At 42.4% G+C, this 7,248-nt stretch overlaps 1 pseudogene; it reads right to left on the reverse strand.

Moving 5' to 3' along the window:
- Positions 1-5,880: 5,880 nt before the first annotated feature.
- Positions 5,881-7,020, reverse strand: LOC107546136 (small ribosomal subunit protein mS31 pseudogene; annotated as a pseudogene).
- Positions 7,021-7,248: the final 228 nt, after the last annotated feature.

The following is a 7,248-nucleotide window of genomic DNA, read 5'->3' on the forward strand; positions in this document are numbered from 1 at the left end:
TCAGGAGATGCTTCTGTGTTGCTGAGTGTATCAATAATTGTTACTGTGACGGCTGAGCAGCGATCCCCTGCGTGGATATAGCACGGTTTGTTTAACCCTTCCCGAGTCAGACATTGGGGTTGTTTCCAGTGTGTGGCTAATGACGCTGCCGGCGGGGCGCTGCCAGGGCACACCCTGGGCACCCGGCGGCCCGGCGGCCCCGCGGAGCTGGGTTGGCGGAGGCTGCGGCTGGGGTGGTGGCCGCGGCTGCCCAGCGGCAGCTCCCCGGGAAGAAGGACCTGGACTCGTCTGGCCGCCCTCGGAGGATCCCCTCGCAGAGACGGGGAGAGTCGTGTGCCTCCAGCCCAAGTGTGGGGCTCAGCTCGGCAGGGTTTGCGGCTCCTCAGGCTCCAGAACGTGGCCTTGAAGGCGCAGGTGGTGCGTGCAGCGAGCACTGGACCCCGAGCAGGCGACCAGGACCGAGCAGGGGACCAGGACCGAGCAGGGGACCAGGGCCGAGCAGGGGACCAGGACCGAGCAGGGGACCAGGGCCGAGCAGGGGACCAGGGCCGAGCAGGCGACCAGGACCGAGCAGGGGACCAGGGCCGAGCAGGGGACCAGGACCGAGCAGGCTCGCACCCGGGGCGGCGGGCAGCGAGGAGCACTGGACCCGGAGCAGGGGACCAGGGCCGAGCAGGCTCGCACGCGGGGCGGCGGGCAGAGAGGAGCACTGGACCCGGAGCAGGGGACCAGGACCGAGCAGGCTCGCACGCGGGGCGGCGGGCAGCGAGGAGCACTGGACCCGGAGCAGGGGACCAGGGCCGAGCAGGGGACCAGGGCCGAGCAGGCTCGCACGCGGGGCGGCGGGCAGCGCCGCGCCAGACCACAGCTGTCCGCAGCTGGACGTCGGAACAGACACAGAGGGCGAGATTACACCTGAAGCTTCGGAAAAAAGGAAGATGAATCGAGGTCCGTAGGGGGCATCGTGGGGCACCTGAGGAAGAACTGGATTCCAGGGCCAAACATGAATCCAGGGAACATGACATTTTCCAGGAGTTTAAAACTAAAACAGCCTTGGAACCAGAACAGATTTTCAGCTAAGGCAGAGGAAGGGCCCCCACTGGGATCTCCGGCAAAAATCTCGCTCAAGAAGAAGATGTTCCAGGTTGCCCTGCGGTGCCCGGGGAATACCTGGATTCCGGGGGGCCGGCCACGGGGCATTGTCTGGAAGCTGGACCATCCACCCTGGATCCTTAAGAGTGCTCATTGTCTCAGGCCTCGCATCCCGCTTTTGGGACTTTATCCTAAGAAAATGATTATACCAGAGAGAGAGGCACAAAGATGTTTTAGGCATTGTTTACAGATATCCAGTCACATGGCATTTCATAAATTTGGCGTATCTGTCAGGTGGAAGGCTACGCAGTTTTAATGATACTGAACTATATGCCACCAAATAAGGTACAGATCTAAATCGACAGCAAGGTGCCATTATATATGGCATTCATACCATGACCATATGTATTTTTAAAGATTTCTACATATGTATGTGCACAGAACTAAATCTGTTCAGATACCTACTAGGTGTGCACTGGTTAACTATGAGCTGGTTAACCGGTGAGGCTAAGTAAAATTATCCTTTTACTTGTAAGTATATTTCTTCGATAAAAATGGATCATGTGCCTAATTAAGTAAAAAAAATGTTTTTAAAAAAAATAGAACAGCCATGAACAGTCACATCTAATTCTTCATGTGACATATGTTTTATTTTGTTTTGGCAAATACCTATGAGTGAAATGGCTGAGTCGTAAGTCAGATGGATGTTTAACATTATTTTAAAAATATGTCAAACTTTTCAAAAGTGGTTTGGCATTTTGCATTTTCATCAGAACTGTATAAAAGTTGCGATTCTTCCAAAATACTTGGTATTTAGTCAATCTAATTTAGCGGCAGCTAAAATCTCTGTTCAATGTCTTCAGCTGCGTAGGTGCTGTTTCCCATTAGCTCCTTGGCGTCTCCTCCGCGCCTTTGCAATTCAGCGGCAGTTTGCGTGTCGATAAAGGGGTTCCCCACCTGTGGGCTCATCCTCAGAAATTCCTCCTCAATCCCCCGCCACTCTGTGAGCTTCAAATCTTCTCCTTTGATACCACAAGCTAATAAGACTGTGGCTTTCTTCTTGAGTTCTACCCATCCCACAGCATAGCCTGGCCCTTACACAAACAGGAACATGGATTTCACCCTGTATTTCAAGGGTTGAATTTCTACCAGATTCTGCCTGCTCTTGGTTGCTCTTCAGTACCTTCTAATAAGTAAATAATTATGAAGAAAAATAATTTTACATGACTATGATAGCCCCCTACCCCTTTGGTTAATATCTTTATTTCTCCTTCTAATTTGGTTAAAATAAGTTTTAACTGCGGTGGGCTTATCTTTCTTGCCATCCATTAGCTACTTCATCTTCTATAGAATGGCTTACATTTGTATCACTTTATTAAAACTGTTCACCTGAAAGTTACTAACAAGTAAATCCCCACCCTGCTAAAAGGCCTGTTCATTCTAAGTTACATGTGAAATTGTAGAACTTGCTTCTCTATTATTAACTGGGTCAACTCCAAATTTCTAACCTCAATCTTCACCTTTAAAATTGTTTTCTTGTTTTTAGTATTAATAAAGCTAAATGTTTGTGATGTTTATTCTTTTCTAAACGATGATTCTTTTAAAAGCTATATAAGATTTAAAGTTTTCATTGATATGTTAATACTTATAACTATGTCAAGTAAGCAATAGGCCTTAATCTGCATTTTAAAAGTCAATTTTTGTAAAACTTTTATAGGTGCTGAAAAAAGTAATGCGTTGTAAAAGAGCAAAGATAACATTTTCTATGTATTTCTTCAAATTTTAGCTCAATTACCCCTCAAAATATTTTTTCACTCAATTTCCTAATATTGTTCAAAGAGATGCTGTTAGAAAAAAAATAAAAAGAAGAAAAATCCTAGCTCAGAGGACATAACTGGGGACCTGCTCTGCATCTGGCTTCATCTCTGGAAAAGTAATCCTTGTGCCAATTAGATCCTGGAATTTATAGTGTTTTTATAAGGCAAAGTGGTCAAGTTGGCTCAATGAAAGCTGTAGCCAACTTTATAGGAAAATGTGTCACACAGGCTTTCCAAGTACATGTCAGAAGACATAAAATGAAGTCAAGCTACAGGTGAGCAAAGAATTTTCTCCAGGGCAGGAAACAGATGTGTTGATTTTGGGGAACAGAAATAGCTCAGGAATCCATAATATGAACAATTGTCCATTGCCTTCTTAACACCTACAAGAAGCCTAAACATTTCTCTATACCTTAAAATGATAACACATTTCACCACTTTATTTAGTTACCAGTACATGAACTTGTTAAAGAATCACATCTCAGGTATAAAGTTTGAGATTAAGAAATACTGAAATCACATTTTCTTGCGCCTATAAACTTCTGGATTTATCAAAAAGATGTTGAAAATTGAGGACACTTATGTAGTTCAATTCCAAATAGAAATAACTGAAATGCTCACAGCTCAACACATATTTATTGACCACCCATTATGTGAAAGGCACTGTGCCCAGGGCTGAAAGAGACAGACATAAAAAAATTTAAAAAAAAGAGTAATACTGTGGAACAAGTACTACATAGAGGCAAATGCCAAGCATGGCTGATACCATTATAATTAGTTGGTTATTAATAATAGGAAAGGAGCAAAGGAAAGATCAGATATTATAGGCATGTCATTTGGGCAGCTTCACCAGGAAGCTACAATTTCACACTCCCCAGGGAGGGAAAGGATCCAATAAAGGAAAGACAGAGGCATGCCCAGTAAAGTTGGGGTAAATAGGGAAGGGACTTGCCTGCGAATCACACCTGAGGACAGAAAAGTGAGGCCAGAATGGGCATGGTCTCTATAAACCTGCAAACATCTGGGAACACATAATCCCCTAAACAAAGGAGTTTGTTCTCCTGGTTCTCTTTGGCTCTTGGGACTCTTGTCATTCAGGGCACACTCTCTTGGCTCTCTCGCATTCACTCTATGACCCACAGTCATGCGGATCCACAGGCAATGGACTGAGGGGCTGCAGTCAGAAACACTAGCTAAACTAGCCTGATGCCGGACTCGACTATGCAAATACCGAAAGGAAGCTCTGGACACTGGCTCTGATTTTAGCTCTACTGAAACCCCAGCTACTCTTCTCCTATGACTGGACTCAGGGAAATGGAACTTTGGAAACCTAGGGGTGTAATTCCACAAAAATAAAGCTTTCTACTCTATATCACCCTCCCAGACGAGTCTCAAAAATGTCCTTTTCTCAGTATATCACAAGAATTCCACCCCCAGCAAGCAATGTGGGGAGATGAGGCCACTCCCCTCTGATGACATGATGACTAGAGAGAAGAAAAGACTGACCCGTCTTTTAAGGTCATTCAAAGGAAATGACATTTGATAAGAGTTTGAGGACACGGAAAGTTATGCATGAAATCAGAGAGGGGTCTCACTGATTCAGAGATGCTGCAGTAACTGGGGGGACAGTGGCCTGAGAGGAAGCTATGGAAAAGTCTGTGGGAGACACACTGGGTAGAATTATCTCTAGTACACCAAGCAAGGACACAGCTGCACGGGAATTTTAGATTCACTACTCAGGTTATTTTTTGAGAATGATTTTAGGAACAACAATACTGGAGGTAGAGAGACTTGTTAAGGATTATAGTATTCTGGGTAAAATGTATGAGTCTAAACTAGCATGCAAAGGTCTTCAACAAAAGTTCAAGGAAAGAAGGAGGGAAAGAGAAAGAGAGATTTGGAAGAAGGGAGGGAGAGAGGAAGTCAGGTCTTGCCCTCATTTCTCAGAGGAGGGAGCAGGTCCTGAGAGAGAGCAGTGCCTTATCCAGTCTACAAAAATAGCATTTTAGACCTTCCAGGCCAGAAACTTTTATGTGGGGGAGGGGAGTTTGACTTACAGCATTAATAAGAAACTGAAAAAATAATAACATCTGCAGAAATTTTTACTGTCTTCGCTGACTTATTTAAAATAGTAATTTTAACCTCAAGAAAAGCATGTGTTACTGATTGGAATGTAATGTTACTGGCACTGTCTTTGTACATATTTTCCAAGACTTCATGGAGTTGGCTTAGGTTTTTCTTTCCTTAGACCGAAGCTCATGTTTGCTGAAGTTCTGTTGCAGTATCATGAGATTCCTCTTCTCATATGTCTATGTTTTTATGCATGCTGCGATTATCAAACTTTTCAGGGTTATAGTTAACATTTTCAAGGTTATAGTTACATTTTTATTTCTATACCACCTCCAAAACTTTCCGAAAGGTAAGGTACTACAGATGGCTTGTACGATAATACAATTTTAGCAAAGCTAAGTGTTTGTTCACATTTTCCAGAACATTTACATCCAAGAAGAACCAAATGGGGATACATTTCCTCACTCTTGATTCATTTAAACACCATTTGAGTTAAACATCTTGAGTTCAATGAGGTTAACTCTTAAAAAACAAATGTTATATTTTATAGCCATGTTACAGAATTTAGAACTGAATCAAAAACAGTTGTTTTATCACAGCCTATATCAATTATGAAGCTGATATAAAGTTAATATTATCATAATTTCCAGGTTTCTATTTCTATCAGTGCCAACACCATTATTTCGGTCTCCAGAACTAAAAGCTTTGACATCATTTTTTATTCTGCCCTCTTTTTGCCCATTATGAGTAAGTTACTAGTAAGTCTATTTGCAACCTTATATAAAACTGCCTTAATTCTAATAGTAATTAATCTCTCCATCACCTATATTCTCTTTTTTTCCTAGTAAAATTGTTTTATTTAGTTATAATATCAATCTCCAACAGCTTAAAATAAAAATCTCTATGGTCTTCGATTGGACTGTATGTCACTTTCTTTTAGAATAAAGAATGTCCTTTTTTTAAATTAAAACTTTTAGACCACTCAATGTGTTCCACGTTCTAACACTCATATATGGGTTTTTGGAAAGGCCACAGGTCACCAGCTCCATGAAGTGGAGAATTGGTCCTTGTTTTGGAAAATCCTCCAACTATTTATCCAAAAATATATGTTCCTGAAATTCTGAACCATCATCATCAAAATATGCTTCATAGTTCATTGGAAACTTCCATAACCTCTCCTCTTTCATCCACTGGATCATCTCTTCAAAACCATTCCGAAAGGGCTGTTCATCTACTACAGCTAACTGCTTAGCAAATTCTACATCTGTTTCAGGTGCTTCATCAGTAGCTGCCTTAAGGTAAGAAAGATTAAGTCTCTTTCCCTTGAATGTAATTTTCCTAAAACTTTTTCTAAGGTCAATGGTCTTCTAGCCAACATAATGGTCAGATCCTTCATCAAAGTGAATCTGATGAACTGGTCTTGTTCTAACTCTGGCTGTGGCACATTTGGCAGCTTTCATACCTAATATTAAGTTACAGAAACTGATGTTAGGTCTTTCTCCACCTTTCTGTGCTCTTGAGAGATCCTCATGCTGCTGGAGCCACCTGAGCAGCTGGTTGTCTCCTTGTCAAAGAAAAAATCTGTAACAGTAGATGCAGGACTCAGGACTCAGTGACTTCCTTCTCTTCTTTGGGGCATCTTCTAGAGCTTTCTGAAGCTTACCAACTGTAGTCTCCAAAGTTTTAAGTGGTCTTTGGTTGGGCAGCTTTGTGGTTTGTAAATTTACTGTGTTTAATTCAATTTTCATGCCCTTAACATTGAATAAGTCTTTTTTTTTTTTTTTTTGGTATGCCCCTTTACACTGTCTTGGCTCTCTGTCTCCTTGGAAATATCATGGATTGGAATGGACTTCCCATCTTTCTTGCTATAGATCATGTTGTTAATGCCAAAATATTTTTGGATATTATTTTTTGTCCTGACCTGTCTGTGCGGAGCACTGAGTAGCACAGTCACAGCCACGGATGCCTTTTGGCCCCCAGAGCACAAAGGGAGGTGGGAAAGGGGGACAAGAGGTAGGATCGCCAAGACTCTTGGAAACATTGCCCAGAAACAAACTGAACTGCGAACGTGAATAGTGTGTCATCTCCATCACCTATATTCTTTGAATTATTCTACTTTTATTATAACAGTTATTAATGTATAACTTGTATTACAGCTATAAAAATATCTGTCTGCTTTACCAAGAAAAGGGATAATACCTTATTTGATTTTTTTAACCCTCGCAATGCCTAATTCTCCATTTATGTGACTATAACTACCAAGCACTGT

The sequence above is a fragment of the Miniopterus natalensis genome, chromosome 2 (assembly GCF_054644295.1).
Source record: "Miniopterus natalensis isolate mMinNat1 chromosome 2, mMinNat1.hap1, whole genome shotgun sequence".
Taxonomy (NCBI): domain Eukaryota; kingdom Metazoa; phylum Chordata; class Mammalia; order Chiroptera; family Miniopteridae; genus Miniopterus; species Miniopterus natalensis.